Consider the following 24,952-nt stretch of genomic DNA (forward strand, 5'->3'; position numbering starts at 1 on the left):
TCAGGTAGATGCTTCATTATATGGCTTAAGGGCTGTTAAATTTTCTGGATAGTTTTTAATGGCTTTTTGGTGGCTTTTGTTTGTTTGATTGGTTTTTGTTGTTTCATTATATAAAATATGTTGATGCTATTTTCACAGAAAAAGAAGCATAGACTAGAGAAAGAAGGTCAGAGTGAACAAACACTCAATAGAGAATTACTTCGGTTTTAAAATTGAAGCTGACATTTTTGAGTTGTGTGAAGTTTGGGGTTTTATTTCATTTAAACCCAGAACGACTGAAGTCGGGGGACTGTCCCGAATGAGAGAGGATGGGGAAAGGCGAGAACAGAGGAATGGAGAGACTTCAGCAAACGTTCCAGTTCCACAGCAACATCTTTGCTGTTTTGAAAATAAGTGTCTGCAGGTGTGTGTTCTATCCTGCTTGCTGGCTCAAGGAAGAATGTTTATTATTTTCTGGACTTACCAGCAATTGGTGTGTGCTGAAGGCTCATTTATTTCTTACAAAATGTCGCTAACCCACTCCTGTCCTCTTAAATTTAAAACAGCTGCTGCCACTGGCAGGACCTAAATCTGATCAGAGACAGAACTCCAGACTCTGTATGCCTGTGTTACACCGTTATTAATAATAATCTCTGTCTGTCGAGGTGACAAGTGGACAATTGTGTCTACACACATATTCCCTCTGTCCATATATAAAAAGTTAAAGCTTTCATTTTAACAAAACCCCATGATTTAATTAGAAAAATAAAAAACCTTGATTGTTGGTGCCATTTAAAGCACTACAATTTAGTTTTGCTTGAAGTATTGTAATTTCCAATGTTATTTCCCTTCCGAGAAGTTACATTTTTTAATATTATCTGTGAATTAGGATAGCTTATTTACTGAGAGAACATAGCGGAGGGATCCAAACTAAATGTTAAAAGGCAAAGCAAATTTGGAAAAAGAAACACAGTCTTTAATTTTAAGTTGGTTATACTTTTATTTTCAGATTATTGCTTCATAATTTAGAATTTACAGCCTCCTAAACATGTATTTGTAAAGACAACAAGGATTCCAACTTTTTCAATGTATGCCCCACTGTTTAAAGAATTTTGACATAATCATTAAATAACTGGGTTTTCAGTCAAAGATACAAGACTTTTTTTAAAAAAAATCTTGTGTTTATACAGTTACCTTACCAAAAGCAAATCATTTTGTTTTTCTTTCTCTTAGATTTTCTTGCAGAACAACTGTTCACTTTCTGTAAGGAGGGATTCATCATCTGTTTGAAAATGCACAGATCATCTTTTGCATAAGACGAATCACTGAAAGAGACAGTGAGTGTTCACAAGGTACTTCATGTTCTCCAGAGTGAAATCCAAATCGTTCTTCTCCACCGTGAGTTCAGGCTTTCCTGCGAGTTAAGATCTCATCTTGTTAAGGACTTTACCTTTAAAGAAAATAATTTTTTCAAAGGAACTCCAGCATTGTAATTTATAAAATCAAATTCATCAATAAGCACAGCTCTCATTTAAAAAGTCATCCAAGTCTCCAGAACCTAGGGTCTAAAGTATTAATGTTAAATTATAATATTCTATAATGTCAATATGTAAAAGATAATAAATAAATGTTTAATCATTAAAAAGTTACCATCTTCATGAATAAAATTAAAATGCCCAGTAATCCTTAATTAATACATTTACAATCCCTTCCTTAGTGATGAGAATGAACTTTGCAATTTAATTTGACACTTTTGACACTTTACAGTGTGAAAAAGAAAGATAAAAAATAAGCCTCTTAGGGATGGGAAGAAAATTTCCAGTCTCTTGCTAGCCAGTGTCTCTCTCTTTTGCTCCTCTCACTCTCTCCCCGATCTCTCTTTTTTCCCCCTGAAATCATTGGTGTTTTTACCCTCTGAAGTCCTTTTTTATATAAACAAAACTAACTTTAAAAACCTGAGGTTTGGATTTCATTTCATCTAGAAGCATTGGCCTGGAGTTGTTGCTGGTTAACGTGGTACGTCAAGAATTTAAAAAAGATTAAAAAGAATACAGACTCTGTTAAAGAAGGTACATAGTAGTGTGGATCAGCGATTTTCAACTGGTGTGCCACAAGAATTTTTAAAATATACAGTACCTGAGTATTTAGTCAGGGGCACTGACCTCTTTTCCTTCAGATTGTCAAATAAAAAAATGACAACAGCCAGCACAACAATAGTCAACCAGTGTGAATGCCCTGTCTTGAACCATTAATATATAAATCATATTGGACTGGTTTAAAAGTTCATTTGTTTTTTTCCGTAAGATGGCTCTGGTAGCGCTTACTTGTCTTTAACTTCATTTGAACAATTTGTTAGATTGTATTGTGACAACTGTCATATCAGCGTGCATTAGAAAAAACTTACCAAGATTGGTAAATTTTTGTGTAGCCATTTTAATATTGAAGATGGAAGAAAATAAGCAACACTTTCAGCATATTTTGCTTTATTATGTGCAACTGAAACACACACACAAAAAAGATTTGTTAAATGTATGGAGAGGTGCTGTGACAGATCGAATGTGTCAAAAGTGGTTTGCAGACTTCTAGTCAAGATAGCAATGCAAGCAGACATGGCTCGCCTCTTCGCACAACCACATCAAAATTACAACTAAAATACAGAATAACCATCACTCAGGAATGCCAGAAACCGAGTCACCTTATTTTCGGACTATAAGACGCCCCCCCCCCACCCCACCCCAGGAATAATGGTTGCTAATGCTGCTGGTGAGTTTTGTTTACATTCACATTGGTGAAATATTATTTATGTTACTATATATTTTACCACATTTTTTGCTTCAGATTTTTTTTCCTATTTTCCTCCTCTAAAACCTAGGTGTATCTATGGTCCAAAAAAATACATAAATGAAACTCTGACAACAACAGAGCTGGAGAAACCACGTCCATCCAGACTGGTAGGAGGGGCATGAACATGGAACGGGCTGGCCCCACACCCAAATGGATAAAAATTCAGGAGGAATATCTAGGGAGCAAGAAGTCCCAGACCCACACTAGGCCTCCTGACCCAGGTTTCCAGTGCCAGGAAGATAAGTCCCCATAATTCTGGCTGTAAAAACCAATGAGGATTGAGTGGGTGGAGGAGACTTCTGGAGTCCTAAGCAATTCCTCTTTAGGAACCCACACATGGACTCACCTACTCAGACTCACTCCCTCTGAGCTCCAACAGCAGGGTGGCAGCTTGGAGGAGACTGAAGGGTCTGGCATTGGGGCAAGCAGAGGCCATTGTCCCTTTGCTGAGCCCTCCCCAATAAAGCTGGTAGGCTGGTGACATATCTGAGACTCCCACCAACCTGGCTAACATTGCGTGACCCATCTTGGAAATCCACAGAGACTCTACCACACTTAACTTACAGGCCCATGTCAGAATGGCTTGTCTCGGCTCCTAAACCCTACCAAACAAGCCATAGATGGCTTCAGTGAGCCCTAGCAGCAGCCAGATTAGAGTCATAACTTGGCTTCACTTGGGAATCTCCAAGCCCAGCACAAGTAGCAGCCATCTCAGATTGCTTTACAGCTTAGGCAGGGTACCCCAGGAAAAACAAAGGTGGGGACTGACCTTGTCCTGCAACCACCTGGGAAACCCCAGTGCACACAGTGGACGGCTACAGACCATGTCAGAGCACTACCACCCTGCCCCTGCACAGCTGATCCTCCACAGAGGGTGGAGGTTGGTGTACAGTAGTCATAGCCAGTCCTTGCAGCTGACTGGCCTGGGTTAACCCCTCCTATTGATGTGCCAACAGCACCAAGGCTCAACTACAAGAGGAAGGTGTACTCAGCCCACACAAAGGGCACACCTCAAGTATCCAACTTGTGTTATAGGGGAAGCTGTACCACTGGAGCTTACAGGACACCTAGTACATTAGGCCACACTACCAAGACACTGAGTCAAAGCAGCTCTACCTAATACATAGAAATAAACACAGGGAGACTGCCAACAACAAGGAGACAAAGAAACATGGCCAAAATGAAAGAACAGGTCAAAACTCCAGAAAAAGAGCTAAATGAAATGGAGATAAGTAATCTAGCAGATGGAGAGTTCAAAACACTGGTTATAAGATGCTCAAGGAAATTAGTGAGGACCTCAGCAGTATTAAAAAGACCCAGTCAGAAATGAAGGATATACCAGTTGAAATAAAGAACAATTTATAGGGAAACAACAGGAGAATGGATGAAGCCAAGAATCAAATCAATGATCTGGAACATAAAAAAGCAAACAAAACAAAACAAAAACAAAAACCCCATGCAGAACAAGAAGAAAAAAATCCTCCCCCCACAAAAAATGAGGACAGTATAAGCAGCCTCTGGGACAACTTTAACAGGTCCAACATTTGCCTTATAGGGGTTACAAAAGGAGAAGAGAAAGAGCAAGAAATTAGAAATCTGTTTGAAAAAATAATGGAAGAAAATTTCCTTAATTTGGTGAAGGAAATAGTAATGCAAGTCCAGGAAGTGCAGAGTCCCAATTATGATGGATGCAAAGAGGCCCACTCCAAGACACATCATTATAAAAAGCCAAAGGTTAAAGATAAAGACAGACTCTTAAAAGCAAGAGAAAACTTAGTTATCAGAAGGTTGCCAGATGAGAGGGGGGACAGGAAGAATGGCTGAAGATGTGAGGGATTAAGAAGTACAAATAGGCAGTTACAGAATAGCCATGGGGATGTAAAGTACAGTACAGGAAATGGAGTAGCGAAAGAACTAATACACATGACCCATGGGTACGAACAATGGTGGGGGGATTGCCTGAGGGAGTGGGGGGTGCTGGGTGGAGGAAGACAAAGGGGAAAAGTCAGGACAACTGTAATAGCATAATCAATAAATTATACATATTTTTAAAAAGTGACTTATGAAGTTTTGTGCTGGAGATTTCTCACTGGATGATGCTCCACGGTTGGGTAGACCAGTTGAAGTTGATAGTGATCAAATAGAGACTTTAACTGAGAACAATCAATGTTCTACCATGTGGGAAATAGCTGACATACTCAAAATATCAAAATCAATAAAGTTATTGATGAAAATGAAAAATGTGTCTTTCATTTTATAGAAAAAGATCACAAAATTTTTGGCCAACCCAATATAAATAGAGTTTATCATATTTGTCATGTCACATAATAAGGTTGTAATTGGTTAATTCTTGGTACTGAAAATCTTCATAAAATACAGGTACCTAATTTTTTAAAAAGTCACTTTACAGCAAAAGGGGTAGGTAATTACTATTACAGTACTTTTCTTGGTAAATCAATCAAAACTATACCTAATTTTTCTCAGATTGGCAAAAAAATATATTTATCAGTGTGCTGCAGAATTTTAGTAATTAGTTTATGTGTTGAAAATTGCTGGTCTAGATATAAGATACCAGGAACCAAGTGTAGCAAAAATTTCTAAATGTTTAATACTTTTTACAATACTCAGCTTTTCTTGGTATTTATTATTAATTCATTCACCAAAAAGGGATTGAAAATCTGTAACCTACTGAAGACAGCACAGGACCCAGTTCCAGCGTAGAGAATCTTGCAATTTAGTAGGAAGGTCAGGTAAGGAAACAAATCTGTTTCAATGTTAGGTGGTAAATTCTTATATAAAGGGGGACATGGTGCTGTGAGAGAAAAAGTGATAAATTGCTAGAGGAGCTCTGATCCAAGGTAGAACAGAAGGATAAGCAGAAGGTGAAAGATTTATCCTTGAGAGAGAGAAAACCACAGGCAAAGAAGTAGGGATGTGGAATTTCGAGGTAACAAATTCATGAAGTTGCCTCGAGGACAGTCAGTGGTGACACAGGAAGTTGAGGAGAGAAAGATGGATTGAAGCCAGACTGTGTAAACCTTTATATGCCAAATTAAGGAGTTAACACTGTAGTCTGTAGGCAAAGGATTTTAAGCAGAGGAATTACATAATCAGCTTTAAGATGATCATAGGTTAGACTCCCTAGGAAATAGCCCCCAAAACCCTGAGATTTCCAGGCAGTGATTCACTGGGGCTTAATTTGGGAAATAGTACATATAAGGGGGTGAAGGGAAGTTGGCTGTGATGCAGATGCACCAGAGGCTGCATCCCAAATGGCCCTTCAGGGTTGTCCCACACTGAGTCCAGGTGGCCAGACCTTCTTACCTACACTGAGAGGGCACTGGATGTGATCAGTCCCCAGGGAGGAGGGTACAGCCTTGGGCAAGGCTGATTCCTGCAGAGGGACACAACTGTGAGCCATCGCCTACCAAAACATCTGGCAGCTGGAGCGAGTATCTCTGTTCGGAAGAGGATCTGAGCAATGTCACAGTGTCGAGGAATCCACTACAGGGTTTTATGTATTTTTTTTCTGTTGGTTTATTTATGTATTTGTTTGTTTGTTTGTCTAAACCTAACCATAGTGAGAAGGATGGTCTTGAGTGAAGAAAGACTGGTTAAAAGGAGATGAGATGGGGTTTTGTGAAAAAGGATAATGCTAGAGATGATGCCAAAGGTACCGTGGTAATTCACTGGGGTAAGCGAATCTTGTCACAAATGCTGCTGGGACAACTGGCTATCTACATGGGGAGAAACAAGAATATTAATCACCTGTTACACTATACCAAAATTTAACTCAAAATAGACCATATTCCTAAATATGAAAGCTAAAACTATAAAACTTCTAGGAGAAATAAAAAGGGAAATCTTTGTGACCTTGGGTTAGTCCAAGCTTTCTTAGAAAGAACACTAGAAAATAAACAATAGAAGGGTTGAAAGATTGACAATACCAAATGTTGTTCAGGATGTGAAGACACTAGAACTCACATACATTACCAATGAAAATATAAACTCGTACAGTCACTTTGCAAAACAAGTTGCCAGTTTCTTAAAAAGAATATACTAACCATAAAATCTAGCCCCATTACAAGGTATTTATCCAAGACAAATGAAAACCTAAGAGTTGTACTCCAAGTTTATAGCTGTTTAATCTATAATGGACTGAAACTGAAAACAACTCAAATATCTGTCAACAGGGAAATGAAAACATAAATTAAAAATTTTAAATAAATATTATGTATAATAATTCAGCAATAAAAACATTTAACTAATAATACAACAACATGAATACATCTCAAAAACATTGTGCTAAGCAAATGATGCCAGACACAGAAGATTGTATTATTCTATCTATGTGTCTCTATTTGCATTAAGTCAAAAGAACCATTGGTACCAGGGGCCAGGAGGGGACTGACCCTTGCACCAAAGTGGTGCAAGGGAGCGCTCTGGGCGATGAGATTATTCTAAAATATATATTGCAACTGTGTATTCAATGAGTTTTAACTAATATATATATATACACACACACACACACATTTATTATACATTTATTATTTCTGAATTTTTTTCTACGTATGCTAACCCTAAAAAAGTAAAATATAAAGATGAGTGAGTAGCACTTGGCCACCGGGCCTGATTTTCTTCAGTTCTTGTTTCTCAGAGAAGTTCTTTTGTATAACCTTCAGTATTCATTCATTCAACACTATTTATAAAGGGCCCAATTTTAAAGAAATGGAAATCTAGGAATTAGAGAATTGTATTTTTAATGCATTATTACTAGTGAATTGATCACCAAGCCCATATTAAGAAACTGGTCTAGTTCAACTGACAGGGATAATATAATATTTTAAATTAAAAAAAAGAGCTTTTAAAAGTAACATATAAAAGAAAAACTCACACCTTGGCTGGTGTAGCTCAGTGGATTGAGCATGGGCCTGTGAAGCAAAGGGTCACCAGTTAGATTCTCTGTTAGGGCACATGCCTGGGTTGCAGGCCAGGTCCCCAGTAGGGGACACATGAGAGGCAATCACACATTGATGTTTCTCTCCCTCTCTCCTTCCCTTCCCCTCTTTCTAAAAATAAATAAATAAAATCTTTAACACTCCCCCCCGGAAAAACTCAAAGCAACTTAGTGTAAAGTGCGCATCTATATTCCTGATTTTGTGTGAGTGTGTCTGTACACTTAAGAATCTGAAAACACAAGCATCTCTTTGAATGAGGAAACTATCACACCCTTTTAGAGCTACATAGAACTTATCTGGGAAAAAAACTAGGAAAAGTTGTGACTTTGCTTGCCCAGGCCAAGAGGGCCTTGGGGATAACGAACAGTTTTGGTGACAACAGTGATGACTTTGTCTCCTAGATTGCATCTACCTGTTGCCCTATCAGGAAAATGACATTCCTTTTTCAACTGAATTAAATACATTTGTCAAATGCTTTTTATGTGCCAGGAACTATTTTGGGTGCTAAGGACATAAAATTGAGTAAACCAGCCTTCAAAGAATTCATAGCTTAGTGGGGCAGAAAGAAGTATAAAAAAATGTAATACAATATACTATCTGTTATCAAATAAAAGATGCCATAAATTATAAGATACACCATTATTTCTTGTACCTCTAAGTTTTCACATAGAGCCCTGACTGGGTGGCTTAGTTGGTTAGAGCATTGTTTCATTACCCCAAGGTTGCAGATTGGATCCTCGGTCAGGGCACATACAAGAATCAACCAATGAATGCATAAATAAGTGGAACAACAAATTAATTTCTCTTTCTCTCTCAAATCAATAAATTTAAAACAGATTTCACATGCTCAGCAGTGCTTTTGATTTAAATAAGTGCTCAATAAAGGTTGCTTATTATTATCAAAGGTAATTAATGATAGAACTTGAACTTGAAGAAAGAGCAGGTTCCCCCCCACCACCACCCCAGAGATAAGGGAGAAAACAGATTCCAAGATGAAAGAACAGACACAAAGTTTTAGAGGCCTGTTTCTGAAACATTCTTTCTGTCCGTGGTGGTGTAGTAGGTGAGGTTTTTTCCTTGGGAAATTGTAAATCTTTTTGACACCCTCTACTTTCTCCTGCACCTTCCTCCCCTGTCCTCCAGTCCAACACACCCACAAAGGCAGCTTGATATTTTCAGTCTTAAACTCAAAAGCATGCACCTGGCCCTGTACTCAATCATGAACTTGGCTCCTCAGAGCAATAACACTCATAACTTGCCTTCTATTTCCCTCTTCACTCCCCTACCCCACCTTCTTGCTGTTGGGGAAAGCCTTTGTCTGACATCTTTTGTTCAAGAGGATTGATTGCTAATCCCCCCCCCCCCCCCCCCCCCCACCGGGGCCTGTTAGGTTCTTTCAGGGGACTCCATGCAAATAAGTCTCCAGGTGGCCTGACCCTGATTTCCCAGAGCTCTCCAGAGGGGCAACACCCTATTAGGACATTCACTGCATATAACATTTAGTAAGCCTAACCCCCTCTGAGTTTTGGAGAAGTTATTGGACTTGCACAAAAGTAGCCAGTTAATAACAGGCTAAAACACTGGTGTTTTGCTATGTTTTGCTGCAAAGGATTTCCTCAGTATTATTTCGATGAACACAGTAACCCCCCTTTCAGAAAGTAACTAGTATTTTGCGTATATGAAACCTCGCCAGTCTTTGAATTTGAATTCATTCATCTATTTATTCCTCTACACATAGTTACTAAGTATCTGCTTAGGGTAGGGTACTCAGCCACAAGTAGAGGTTGAACAAGACAGCGTTGTCCCTACTCTCACAGAGCTTACAGTCTAGCAGAGGAAGAAAAGTATTCCTGAGGCAAAGAGCAAAGGCCCCACAGTGAAAGTTTCTCTGAGGAAGTTCCTATGAAGTAGACACCAAAAGAATAGGGAGAATAAACTATGTAATAGAATGGGGGCAGAGAAGTGATAAAATGAGATTTGAGATATTTGGCAAATCATGTAACAACAGCATATGTAAGATTGTGTGGTTATTAAACATACATCCCTCTGTAGCTCTCCAATCTCTGTCCCAGGTCTTCTTTCCACCAAGCTCCCTATCTCTGCTTTCCCAGAACAACCTCTTTTCTATTTTGTATGACTCTTGTTTTACGGTTGTTTATTATATTGTCAGGGTATTAGTACACTCTTGGGTTTGTGCTGGAGACAACAGCCTTTCTAGATGTAGCAGTGGCCTGATTATTGTGTTGATATTTGGAAAGAGATCTCTCAGATCAGATCCTGCAGCTGAGAGGGATGTGGTGGTGGTGATGGGGGTTGCTAAATGGAATTTGGCTTCTCTTGATCTTGATTCTTGAAGATGAAATATGCATAGAAGTCAAGCAAGGGGTGGTTATAACAGTATTTAAAAAATTTTTAATTGAGATCCAGCATAAGAGATATACCGAATATACACACATTATTACAACACCAGTTTTCCAAAATTTGTATTTTGGAAATACCGTTATTACATGTGACTCAATATGATCTTTTATATTTTGGATTCTGATTAGTGTTTTTCAGGGTGACAATCTATTAATGGGCCACAAAATCAACTTAGTGGGTCATGGTGAGCACCTTAAAAAGCACAATAGAAGCGGCATATAGAGGCAGACTAGAAAATAGTGAAGATGCCCTTATATTGTGGTCATTCTTTTGGAACTAGGATTTCCATATCTTGGACTTTCTAAGCCTCTGTTTCTTGCATTGTTTGTACTTTGTTATTTGAAACTTGATACAGGTCAGTGGTTATAGCTGTAGGTTCTGGAGTATGGGTTCAAACCTTGACTGCCATTCAGGCTGTGTGACATGGGATGCTTGAGTCCGTCTCCTGCACCCTGCTTGCTCTGTGTAAAATGGAGATAACAGCACTTACCTCATATAGTTCCAAGGATTAAATGAGATACTGCAGTGCTTGGCACATATAAACACTCAATAAATATCATCCATTATATTTTGTTCTCTTTTACTTTCCCCTAGTATTAAGTTTCAGCTCTTCTCAGTTCACTAGGCAGGACCAAGGAAAGAGTTATGGAGTAGAAGGCTATGGAAGCAGCTTACTAGGGGCAGCAGATAACAGAATGAAAGAACCACTAGAGGAAATAGAAACCCTAAGGGTTAGAAGAGAGGTCCTTAATTCTTTCATTGCTAACTTGAACGTCTAGGATTTTATTTAAAGAGATAAGTTACCCTCACAGTTCCTGTCTAATATCAACACACTTTAATCCTAGCTTTTGTTACTTATTTAGATCAAATTCTAGTTTAGTATAGAAATAGACTAAATTTGATTGTATATTTACCTACACATTTCTACTTGACATATCCTGAGGTTCCTCTCTTTTGGGGGTACCCTTTCTGCTTGCCAGTCCTTTGTTGGTCACATTACTTCTTTCCTGCATCTAGCCCTATAGGAGTTTTTTGTTGTTGTTGGGAGAAATGTTGGGAGAAAAAAATAATGAATAATAAGATGAGAAGAAAAGAAGATATTCAGTCATACCACCCTATAAAGGCAAAAGTATTCTATATTAAAAACACTGAATGCATTTAATGTGTACTTCTTAAATATTTTCAATCCCCCCCTCCAAAAAAAATGACAAATAACATTTACCTATGGGACCGGACAGTCCCAGAGTTATATTGACCCCAAGAAGGAATATACCTGCCAAAAAAGGACTCCTTGTAGTTAACAGGACCCAAACTCACTATCAAAGTCTAACGGTCATTGTTTGCAGATGCCTCTAATGCACACTGCATATCAGAAAAGCCACAGACTGAGCTGTTAAGCTTGATACACTAAGCTCCTGCTGGCTGAGCTGAACCCTATAAAGGAGTTCCTAGAATTGTATTTCCACCAGTGGGCAGAGACCTGTATCATCCAATCAGAGCTGCACAGCTACCTTCTGCTTTGTATCTTTAATGACCAATAAGAGAAGCTCTATAACTACCAATCAGGATGTGTTGCTTAAACCAACCAGACTGTGCACATTTGGATTCCTCATTTGCATAAAAATGAGCCAATCAGGGACGAAGACTGGGACCACTTTTGGTTTCCCTGGAGGCTGTGTTTCCTGGGTTTGCGAACTGTTTGTTTACCTGAATAAAGTTTCTCCTTTCTCTGCCCTCCAGATTGGGACTCCTGTTGGCAATGGATTGGTGGCAGCAACTTTTGGTTGACAGGTATACCTAAAAGCTCATTGAAAAAGAATTCTAATTTCTGGGATGACATATATAAAACAGGTTATAAACCTGTAAATGATGTTAGTAACAATTTAGAGGTTTCTTAAAATCCCTGTTTTGCAAGGAAAAATGTCATTTTAAAATTATGTAGAACTTTAAAAAATTGTTAATTTTTGTATCATTGCTCCACAGAAAACCTTATTATGGTTAAAATTAGTATGTATAAACTTCACACATTACTCATATTGGTTGATAATGATCATTAAAAGCATCATGAAATTATATTAAGATAAAATGTACAAATACTTTTCTAACACGGAAACTTTTAAAAACTTAGATTTTTTTCTGAATAATACATGTTTATTTTTGACCAGCTCAGATGTTGAATTAAAGGCTAACATTCTCGTCATCATTCTTTCCTATGAAATTAACTATAATATTTTAAATGAGAGTGTAAAGCCACCATTGTTTCGGGTTTTATTTACACTGGATCTGCCTGGCAAAATCCCAGGTCTAATCATTTGTCATGATTCCAAGTAAGTGTTTAAAAGTGTCCTTGCTACCTTCAATAGGGTCTATTTCCAAGGCCTATTTTTCCCATTTAATTTATTTTCCCCCAAGGCAAATTTGTCTCAGCAACTTTTTACCATAACATTATTTTCTACTTGTAATAGTACTCTAAGAATTCTACACGCCATAAATAATCCGTGAATATATTGTCAGGTCTTGGAGCCTACCTTTTTCCCTTCTGCTGAACTAGAACTTCTCGTCTGTAAAATTATGAAAGAGCAGAAACCCAGGGTTGGGGACAGAAAGATGTCACATGAGCGAGAGGTGGTGGAAACTTGACATCAGCGAAGACGTGTATATATTTGTTTACACAGGTCACCATTTTTAAATTTAATAGAGGCTGAGACAAAACGGGAAATCTAGCATAAGATGAAAAGACTAAAATCTCGAAAGACTAGAAGTGGCGACGGGACAGGGCGGGGTAGGCGGGCGCTCGCCGGAGCGGGATCAGCTAGCTGGGGCCGGAAGGGTGGACTCCAGGGGGCAGGGCCGAGTCGGGGCGGGTCTTGTTGGAGGGAAGCTCGGGGCGGGGTCAGGGGCGGGGGCGAGGGCCGGTGGGAGCCCTGACACCTCCCGGCGGGGACCCGCAGGCACCTGATGCAGAGCTAATGCCTATTTCCACACGTGGAGAACTTTTAACAACACGTGAGAAAAGGACAACAGTGCCTGTGGAAAATACGCCTCACAACTCTGGCGTCCTACCCAAATTCCCTGACCAACAGCTTGCTTGCGGTGTTCCCCGGGGTCTTCACCCCTTCTATTGACAGACCCGGAACCAGATCAAGAGTTCTCTCGAGAAGCCCCCAACCTAGACAGCGGGACACGCAAACCCCACCAGCAGGCGGCCACGCAGGTGTTGTGCGCCTGCGCCCCACGATTGGGGCGGGCCCTGAGAAAAGGGGTGTGTCTTCCGCCGCCGCGCGGGGGGCGGGGCCGTGGGGACTGAGCGGTCCGGCGACCCATGGGTTGACCTTCCCGAACGCCGGGTCCCGTGACGTCACCTCGCCGTGACGCGCGTGCTGTAGGAAAACTGTAAGTTTCGGAAGATTCCTGCAGCTACCTGGGCCTGCGGGGGCTCATCCTGCTGCTCGTCTTCCCGGTGTTGGTAGAGGCTGTGGGTTGTTAGATTCTGGTGCTACCGGGGGAGCCGCGAACCTGGTTAAGGGACAGGTGCCCTCCCGGAGCGGGAATGCGCCCTTTGGGGTGGGAGGGCCAGGAGGGCCAGGAGTGCGGGGAGGGGAGGCCGCACCCTGCTGGGCGGGGCCCCCCGCTTTTTCTTCCAGGGCCTGTAGGGTTCTAGGAGCCTGACAGCCAGGTCAAGGAAGGGGGAAAGTCTAAATGAATGTCTCCCTTCTTCCTTATGGATGAAGGGACTTGGATTCCTGTCAGCCCAGAAGTTTGACATGTGAAGCCTGGGCTAGAAGTTTCCTTTAGATATTCTATATCCAGGCTTCTCTTGACATCCCACAAGTTACCAAATCGCTGAAGACAAGTTATAAAGATAACCACTTGCTGCCTTAATTTCCTTTTTGTGTAAAATGGAAAAGTAGTCACTGGTTTTCCTAATTGTCATTCTTACAGGAATGGGGATTGTGAGAGCAAGCGAGGTAATACAAACATGTAAACTCACTGGAAGAAAGCTTATAAAGACAATTAGTTATTCTGAGAATGTGATGGCCAGTGGTTTGACAGAGGGCTTGTAGATAGTGACCCTTTTCCCAATTTTGCCTCTTCACCTTGCCTCCCACCCTAATCTGATCACAGACAACAATTGAGCTTGATTAGCGGTCTGAACTATTGTCACTGAACTTGGTGGAACAGGGATCAAGAAATAATCGGCACCATTATCACAAGGATCTTGGCAATTTCCAGGTCCCATTTGTCTGTGTTTTGCAGAGAAAGCTTTTAGAATGTTGAAACTAGTACATTATATTCAATACAGATACACTGTGAGTTTTAGGAATTTTGCTGTGTAAACTTGGAATATATGATCGTCATATATGACTGCTTGAATTATTTGGCTTGCCATGGATTAATAAATACATTATTGATGAGTTTGTACTTTACTATAATACTTTTCAAATTCAAGGACAAGTATTTGTCAGGAACTTAAAAGGGAAGAATTGTACACATCTCAGGAAATAGATCACATTTCTAAAAATTTAGTTCAAGGGTGTAATATCCTTCCATTTCAGTTAGAGGAACCTTTGAAAGCAGCGGTCCTAATATTTGTTCTATCATTTGCTACTTTTGTGTCCAAAGACAAGTCAACCCAAATTTGAAATTTTTTTTCTCTCTAAAATGGAGATGATGGTATATCTGCTGTTGCTTTTTCAAGGATCAGATGAGATCATGAGTGTGAGAATGAAAGGCTAAGTATGATATTGCAATTAAGAAATTTGCATTGGTCTCCTAGCCTGGATCAGAGAAATAAGATATGTGTGCATTCCAACTCAGGTTCTGAGTCAGAACTAGAACTAGAGCAGCAAACAAGATCAAATCTCCAACCTAGTGGAGCTGGTGTTCCAGTGGGAAAACAAGCAACAGAGTATAAGTATGTGGTATCACATCACAGAGTGATACATCCAGTGATGCAAAGGAAGATTAAAAAAACCCAGCAGACAGTGTGGGAGAACAGGGCAGGTTATTTTTAGATGGCCTATCAGGAAAGGCTTTTCCAAGGAGGGGACAAGGTGAGTCAATTAAAGTGGAGGATGAACTGGAGGTGAAACATTTCAGTGAGAAATAATAATAGTAGTAAATACTTAGGCAAAGCTTGTATGTGAGGCACTCTTCTAAACACTAAATTTTTACAACTACCTTATGAAGTAAGTACTCATATTCCCATTTTTATAGACGAGGAAAGGACACAGGAAGATTAAAAATTTGCTCAAGGTTGCACAACTAAAATGTCATAGAGACAGTGTATGGATTTGGGTAATCTGACCTCAGAGTCCATGCTCCAAATGGCCATGCAGTACTGCCTCACAGCTGGAACAATGATGGAACAATGCTCTGAGGTGGAAACAAGCCTGAGGTATGAAGGCACAGCAAGGTAACAGTGTGGAGGACACAACAAAGAAGGAGGAAAGTAGTGGCAAATGATGCTGGGGGGCCAGGCATCATCTCTCCTAAGTGTGGTGGAAACCATTGGAAGGTTCGTATCAGGGGAATGACATCTGATTTCATTGTTACTGGATGGAGAATTAACTGAAAATCGTGGAGCAGGGAGCATTGAAGATGGGAAGATAGGAAGTCATTGCTGTACTAGGTGCTATCTTGGGCTGGGGGAGGTGGTTGTAGAGATGGTAGGAAGTAGTCAAATTCATGATATACTTTTGAAGGTATAACTGCTGGTGTGGACTTACCAATGTGGGTTTATCTGAAACTTAAAATTCTTATGTTTTAGGCTGGAACAACTGGCAGGTAGTGGTGCTATTTACCGAGAAGGGCACAAGGGATTTGAGAAGAAAACCATGAATTCGGTTTTTGGACAAATTTCAGATTCCTGACAGACTTCATCATACTAGTAGTGGTGCTACTGCTAATAGCAGTAAGCATGATGTAAGCATACACTTATATCAGTGTAGTAGGAAGGGTTTTAAGCACTCTTACATATAAATTCATTTAATCTTTGTAACAGTTGTATGTAATATGAATGAATCATTATGTCCTCCATTTACAAATGGGAAAACAGGCACAGAGAGGTTACAAATGATTTGCCTAAAGTCACCTAGCTGAGTGATGGAGCTGGGATTCAAACCCAAACAGTCTGGCTTCATGTCCATGCAGTTAATCCCTGTAACTACCTCCATGTTGACATGTTGAGTAGGTAGTTGGATATATGAATATAGAACTTGGGAATGGTCAGGACTGGAGAGACACATTTATATTTCTGAAGAGAAAGACTGTTTGTTCCTCATCTAAGCTTTGGTTGGCAGTGGGGTTGTGCTAACTGGTCTTTCATTACTTGATTCTGTTTATGCAGCCAATGTTCAATGTCCCCCTTCCACAAGATTCCACAAGGGTGAGGTCTGTTCCTCTGTTACTTCTCTACCACTAGTCTCTAATCCAATGCCTGCCAGGTAGTAGCTGTTAGGAATGACTGTATATGCAGGGCATTTGGTTAGGTTTTGGGAGTTCAGAGATGAATAAAACAGCACTCTTCCTGGAGGAGCTGAGTATGAGGAAAGGCCTGAGGGAATAAAACTAGAGCTGACTAACTGCATAAATGCATGCTGATTAGTTCATTCTGGCCTTCTGCAGCCCCCTCCACCCAGTATACTTAAGGAACAGGGCATGAAGGGGGTCAAAAAGGCACAAGAATGCCTAAGCAAGTGCAGGATGAATTTGAGGCTTCTCCAGTCCTTTTCAACAAAAGAATTCCTCAAAATCATGCATGTTTTTACTATATTTACATTAGTTTTATTTGGCAGTGATATAATTTTCACCAAATGAAATATATTCAGGTATCTGAATATCATTGTGGAGCGATGAGTTTTTCCAGTTCCATTACCTCAGTTGTTGACAGGGCTCATTATTGAAATAAGGGAGTTGGCTTGAAGAGCTGTAGCTTATAGAACAGAGGGTGATGGAGGGACTGTGGGAAGTATTTAGGCAGGTTTCCACCAGTCTTTGTTCCACGTAATGAAATAAGTTTGAGTTTCTCTGCTGATCATCTCTTTAACACTGAGATATATTTTGGGTCATAGAAAGGGGATCTGGTGCTGTATGTCAGGTGAAATTATAGATTACATCTTTACATGCGGAACATTGTAGATTGTAGGAACTAGAACAATACACACAAAACTAAGTATCTTATTTCTGTGTATCTCTTTCAGGGCATACTGTACCTTGATTCATTTACCACAATTTCATTGCTTCCTAACATGAGTATTTCAAATTTGAGCCATTAAAAGATGAGATAAAATTACACTATAATGGACTTTATGGTTAAATTTAGAGTTTTTTTTCTTACAATATACAAAATTGGTTTTCGTTTAGATTTCTTAGCTTTCATTGTGACAGTTGATCTGATAACCAAATCCACCAATAACTCTAAACAGGAACCTTCCACGAATGCATGTAGAGATCATACACCATGTCATTTTGCAGTTCACAGCATTTTAAATCTACTACCGTACCTTCCCTAAAGTGAATGGAGTTGAAATGATTAGTCTTTCTTTATGCCACAATTGCAGTTAGCTTCCTTAAGAACACTAGATATGGTATAAAGTAGAATTCCATCCTACATGGCCCATTGATTGCTCGGGCTTGGTCACTTTCTAAGTTCAGGCTCAGTGAGGGCGGATAGGTGGTTACTTACTTTTGTCAGCTCCTGGTAGAGCTGGAGTGATGGGAAGTCCTCCTAGTTGAAGATGACAGAAGCCATTCTTTCTAACACTGACCCATATGAAATATAGAATCACATGAAATATGAAAGATAACTTATAAAATCCAAATTCCTTTTAAAACTTACATAAATTTAAAAACTACTACCTTATGTTAACAGTACAAACGTAATATATGGAAATTGTTTCTTGTAGAAAACCATGTGTCTGGCCCACTGATGGTATGTAATGGCACTAAATATAATTTTTTTTTAAAGATTTTATTTATTTATTTTTAGAGAGGGAAGGGAGGGAGGGAGAGAGAGACAGACAGACAGACAGACAGACACAGACATCAATGTGTGGTTGTTGGGGGTTATGGCCTGCAACCCAGTAATGTACCCTGGCTGGGAATCGAACCTGGGACACTTTGGTTCCCAGCCCGCGCTCAATCCACTGAGCTATGCCAGCCAGTAAATATAATTTTTAAAATTCCACTTCTTGTGGTTTCTTTTATTTTTGTGTGTTACCTCCAACTACACACACACACACATATAAATAAATAAATATATTGGCAGTAATAGATGAATACTAGTTTGTGTATTTTTCCTTAACATTTTAAAATGTATTGAACTAATTTAAATAGATAAATAGCACTTAATTTTGATTCATTCCATATTCCATAAATAGCACTTAAATTTTTGAGAATTGATTTTCTTTTCACCACATAGGTGGAGACTAAGCTCTAGTCACATGTTACCAAAGTTGTTTCCCCAAAAGAATACCCAAGAAGAAATTCTTAGAGAGGATTAAGCAAAAACAGCATATTGATGGAAGGGATAATTTAGCCATAATTCCCTACTATATCTTTAATTCTTAAGCTGTTGCTATTCTACAGGCAGCATTCTTTTGTTGGTTTTTATATTGCAAAACTGCTAGTGTCAAGCTGCATTCTAAGTCACCAAGTTATAGAGAGAGAAATGTGAGATAAATATTGGAATATAGTGCTGGGGGAGAGCTCAGTGGATCTCAACTCGGGATGATTTGTCCCCTCCCCCAATTCACCCTGGGGACAATTGGCAATGATTGGCCATAATTTGATTGTCACAACTGTGTGTGTGGGGGGGGACACTGCTCCTGGGGGGCCAGCGATGCTCCTAAATACCCTACAATGCACAGGACAACCCCAACAGTAAAAAATTATCTAATTCAAAATGTTATACTGCTGCTGTTGAGAAACCCTACAATATATAACTCCCTCCCCTCCTCTCTCTACCCCCCTCTTCCCCCTTTTAAATTGAGGTGCTGGTTTTAAGTAGCAAACACTGACTCAAATAAAAGATTGTTTTGAATTGTTTTTAGTTTGTTGGAGAGCTGAGTTAATTTGGTTCCTCTATTGCATGGAAAATAATTTTTGTAGGTAATAGCCTTGAATACTTTTGGTTACCAATGTGTCTGGTTCTTGGTCTGTTTTTGACTGTGACATTTTTTTCTTAGTAAAATTAATTTAATTTGGACATTATATAATCCTGGGTTATAACAGGTTTGTTAGTCTGAATCTCCTGCATTTTTGTACGTAATGAATTATTTTATAGTTACATGGTTTATATATTTCAAAAATACTTTTGACATTAATTTTCATATGTGATTGTCATACACCCCATGAAAAGTGTAGGGCATGCATTATCTTCATTATTTGACAGATGAGGAAACAACCTTAGATCAAATGACTTGCCATATATATTACAGTAAGTTAGTAACAGAAACAAATCCAGGACTCAGAGGCCTTGATACTTAGAGCATTTTTAAAGCTACCAGTTACTACTGTCTTATTTAGTCTTCTTGACAGTCCTGTGAAATGGCTTATTATTCTTATTTTACTGATGAGGAAACAGGTTCAGAGATGTTAGGTAACTTACTCAGGGTTGCCCAGCTCATAGTGTAGTTTTGACTGTTTTCTCTAAGCCTGTGCTGCTTCTCTGGTTAGTGTTCTCTGATAAATACATTTGACAATTTCTGAATGAATTCACCCAACCTAACCTAACCTAACCTAACCTAACTCAGAAGGTCTCTTGACTGTAGGTGAGGGAAACTTCTCTTCTACCCTCTTTGGGTCACTGGCTGGGCCTCAGAATTAAACTGATGTAAGACAGATTAACAGGAGAGAGACACACATTTTGTTGAACTTTTACATGTACATGGTAGCCTTCATAAGAGAATGAAGTCCCAAAAAAGTGATCAGAGCAGGAAGCTTTTATACATTTTAGCCAAGAAACAGTAAATTTGTGAAAATTGAAAACACAGGAGTTTGAGCTAGAGGTCGTATATGGTGAAGTGACTAGGAAGATAAGGGTTAGTTTAACAGGGTTTGTTTGTACAAATTTCTCTCTTTGATTCCCTGTGTCTAGTGATAATGCCTTCCTTCCTTCTGGTACAAGGAGGGTACATATGACATGGAAGTTTTGCCTCTTGCTTTCAGGAAGAGAAAAGGAGAATCAGAGTATCCTTGTACCTGCTATTTCTTAAGTGCCCTTAATTCTAATAAGCAATGTCAGAATGACATATTTTGGGGAGACACTGGTTTCCTTTCACACTTACTTCACATTGTCACTTGAGTCAATTCATAATTCACTTTCTGTAACACTAGCATGATTAGACTTGAGTAGCAACTTCAAGTTGCTACTCAGCTTGAAGTTTTGATAAGTTATAAGGTAATACCACTTGCTATTTCAAATTTATTTTTTGAGAACACTAAGTCCAAAAAACAGTGCAAAGATGGCTGTTGGCTATATTTGAGTATACATACTTGGGTGAGCTGCCCCCCCCCCCCCCACTGGCAGCAGCCCCCAGCATGATTCACTTTGCCAGTCTGATAGAGGGGTTTATGTTTGGGTAGGACTCCCATTTCTAATGTGAATCTATATTATTCTCTTCAGCCATCTTTCATGTCAATTTGGAGGCTGCTTCTCTTAGTTTTTATCCATGCTGATGTAAACCTCAGACTAACTTGACTTGAAGAACAAATAAAATCATAACATAGTGATTGATTTTTATTTTCTTTTCTGAAACATTTAGAATTCATCTTACTCTAAGTGAGTACATCATTTTCGTGAGGTGGTAGGAGTTGGTAATTGTCACCTTATTTTCTACATTGGAAAATCTGAAAAGAGACTATCAGTTCACAGAAGTAAATCAATTTCAAAGATAGGATTTAGAATTTAGATTTTCAGGTCTTACAGAACTAAGCCACACTGTCATTTTCATTAGACCTAAAAGAATACCAACTTAAACATTTGATTCATTATTATTTCGTTCAAAGATATTTGATGATATTCCATTCTTGATGTAGTTGGAAACGTTAGTGTTTCATATAATACATATGTTGCCTGGATTTGGACCACTGATAGTATGAAATTGTGGGTCTGGGGTTGAGAGGGGAAGGAAAAAGACCCTTTGTTAGTGCATTGGTGATTAGGCAAGAAGGATTGTAATTAGACTTAAAAGGTGAAGATTCTGAACTTTCTATAAAACTGAATTATTGTAACAAAAAGTTTTTTTTTTTTTACCTCTGTGAACCAAAAATACCTACGTTGTAATAAAAACCTTTATTTGAGTGTAGCACTAGAATCCAAGAGGCACAAATTCAAGTAACAACTCCAGTTGAGCTCTGGAGAGAACAAAAAAGGCAGGGTTTATAAAGGCAAAAACTGTAAGCTGTAACAACGTGGCTACCTAACATGGTATGACTAGTTCAAAGAGGACTGGTGAGATCCAGGTAATGAAACTCTCAGGTAAGTTGATGTGGTTCTTGATTGACATGGAAACCAGGTAGGGCAAGTTCCAGGACATAACTTCTAAGGCAAGTGGCAAAGTTCAAATGTCTAAACCTCATGTACGTTGTGGACATGGGTAAGTAGGACTTCCTCGATGACATCTTGCCTCCATTTGAGGACCCCAAAATGGATATTAGTTGTCCGTTTTAGATATTTTCGTTTACACTTCCATGAAGAAACGTGCTAATAACCAAGAAACCATAATATTTATTGTATTACTGAGGAAGAGTCCACTACTCAAGCGTAGCTAAAACAAAGCTGAATTTCATACTTGTTCAACAAGGAGAACTATGCTTGCAAAATATAGCCCCCCAGATAGGCAGAGATGCACTTAGATAGGGTTCTGAGATTTAGGACTGGCTTTTTTTCAGAAGTGAGACAATTTCAGGATTGGCCAATTTTAAACTTGGAAGGGACTGGCCGGCTATGAGGAGCGACAGTACTGAAGGGGGACAGTCCCTAACTGGCTGATTTTCTTAGCTGTGTACTTAAGTGGAAAGATTGAGTAGAATTTAAAGATTGATTGATTAGGGTATATTTAAAATCAGTTCTTTGATTACTTGTTCCCAGCTTGGGACAAGAGCCAAAGAATAGTCTTTTCCTTTATTGAAGTTGGAGGTCCTTTTTATTTTCCACATTAATGTCAAACATTTATGTTGTCAATTGTGCTAATATAATACATTTGATTTTGCTTTTCTTATGAAATAAAACAAAAAACTGAGTAAGTGAAATGAAATGTCATTTGTTTTCTGTCAGTTTCAGGATTATATAGTTTGGGACCCAGGTTGTGTCAAGCATTGTTTTTGTATGTAGTTAAAAATGTAGTAGCATTACTTACAGAAATTTAATGTGTTAAATATTATGGTGAAAGCTGTGTTACTTTTCTGTCTACTTTTTCTCCTGTGGGAGTGTCCTATCACATGCCTGCCAAGATTAGTTTTGATGGATGCTGAATTATAGATCTAAAAGTTTGGGGATTTTTGCTGTTAGAGGAACATCTAGAAGTGGTTACTTTTTGAATGTTAGCTAGCAGTTACTGTTATCAACATTTTAGAAAGTTTAATGATTACATTGCACGTCTTTTATATAAGATAGGCTGAATCATGTTAGTGTCTGTGAATCATTTTAACACAGTTGTTACATCATAATACCATCATACAAAGTATTTTGGTTTAATATTTATTTTAGAACACTTTATTCTTCACAATAAAATAAGGAGCTGTTTATGACTATTTACCAGAACTGTAACAAAAATAGTTATTTTTCTAAATTAATCTCTTGCAGTACTATTTTCCCATGGAGATGTTAATAAGTTCAGAGGGCATTCTTTATCTTTGAAGTTAGAGAAGGCAAAATAAGTTTTTGGTACACTTTATTTTTTGTATTGAGATACCATTTAAAATACAATACACACTGACTATTTACATTTGAAATAAGCTGATATTTTTAAAAGAATGGGTGCTGTCCTGTTTATATGCAGCCCCTACTTCCTTCCTTAACCTGCAGCTTTTGTATCTTAACCAGTCTGCCTTCCAAATAGGTATTATCCAGAGATAAAGCTATATTAGTTATTTAGATAAAGCGTTTTTATGTAAAAACTCTTTGAAAATGTGAAACCCAATTCTTGCTTCTGTTTGCATTCCAAGTATCTGACCTGCTATGATAGTTAACCTTAAGAGATTACTCTCAACCCAGTATTAAAATTAATATGATACATTCATTAAAAAGCTGTTGTTTAACTACCAAACAATACTCAAATGGTTTTTATCCTCAAGATCTAAATTTTATAAATTTATACTTAAATAGGTATTTAAATTTTCTAGGAAAAAGTTACTGGTATCTTTGATGCCTGAATATGATTACTGAGATCACGTCTGTTCTGTCTACCTACAGGGTGAAAAAATGGATTTGAAGTGTGTTTTTCTCTGTACATATGCAGTGAATAGTTGGGCTTTTATTGCCTAATGATCTGATCGAAAAAGAATCTTAGGCTGGTGATCTTTTATAGTAAAGTGGAAAAAATAAGGATTTTTTTGCTCTTCCATAAAAGCCATGAAGGCTTTTGAATCCTGGTGGTATACCGTATATTGGCAAAGACAATGGTATACCATAGGTTTTTTTAAATTTTCATTTTTTAAAATTTATTGATTTTAGAGAGAGCAAGGTTGATTGTCTTATTGTTTCACTTACTTATGCACCGATTGGTTGAGTCTTCCCTGTGTCCTGATTGGGATCAAACCCACAACCTTGGTGTATAATGTATCGGGATGATGCCCTAGCCAACTGAGCTACCCCACCAAGGCAGTACCTAATAATTTTAATTTGCATCTTTGATGACTAGTAAGGCTGGACTTCTCTTGTTAGCCAAATGGATTTCACCTACAGTTGCCAGATTTAGCAAATAAAAATACAGGACACTGTTGAATTTTATAGAAACAACAAATACATTTTTAGTAAAAGTATATACTTGTAATAGTTGGAGCATACTTAAACTACAAGTTTTTCACTGTTTATCTTTAATTAAAATTTAATAGGATATCCTGTAGTTAGACATCTGACAACTTTAATTTTACTGTTTGTGAATTGTCTGTTTTGTCTTGTACTAAATTTTCAATTGCATTTCCTGTCTTTTTGTTGTTATTTTTACAGAGTTTTTTGCATCACTAGATATTAAATCCCTTTTCTAAATATAGCAGACATACTCTTCCAGCCTTTGTTGAATAACAAGCCCTTGATTTCGATGGAGTCAATGCCATCATAATTTCCTCATGTTGTTTTATGCTTTTGAGGTCTTTCATCACTCAGGGTCACAAATGTATTGTTCTACATTTTCTTTCTTTAACTTCATAGTTTCACCTTTCATATTTACATCTTTACTTCAGTTGGTGTTATGTTGGGGAAGAGTACTAGGCGATGAGGTGAGAGAGGTAACTAGGGGAGCAGACCGCATGAGGATTGTAAACCCTTGTGAGCACTTTGGTTTTAATGCTAACTGAATAGGAAGCCAGTGAAAGTTTTGCATGGAGGGCACCACAGACTGAAGTATGCTTTAAAAAAACCTCTCTGATAACTACTGAGAATAGTGGTGTGAGGTGTGGCACAGACTGCTGGTCCTTGTGCAGTATCTAGTTCTTCCTTCTTTCAGTGTCAGAACCCCTCTGGTGGAGCTGGGTACAGAGCGTGACTTACCCCGTATGTAGTTGGAGACTGTATTTTCCTACTTTCC

At 38.6% G+C, this 24,952-nt stretch overlaps 1 protein-coding gene across 3 annotated transcripts in view; it reads left to right on the forward strand.

Annotated features, from left to right (window-relative positions):
* The first annotated feature begins 13,377 nt into the window (after window positions 1-13,377).
* Window positions 13,378-24,952, forward strand: part of ZNF438 (zinc finger protein 438) — a 170,434-nt gene continuing 158,859 nt past the window's right edge. For all 3 annotated transcript variants that reach the window (XM_036022658.1, XM_036022667.1, XM_028507951.2), the window contains exon 1: window positions 13,378-13,595. The gene's annotated coding sequence lies outside the window, so the exon portion shown is untranslated. The remainder of the gene's footprint in view (window positions 13,596-24,952) is intronic.

This window comes from Phyllostomus discolor, chromosome 1 (genome assembly GCF_004126475.2).
Source record: "Phyllostomus discolor isolate MPI-MPIP mPhyDis1 chromosome 1, mPhyDis1.pri.v3, whole genome shotgun sequence".
In the NCBI taxonomy this organism is placed as follows: Eukaryota; Metazoa; Chordata; class Mammalia; order Chiroptera; family Phyllostomidae; genus Phyllostomus; species Phyllostomus discolor.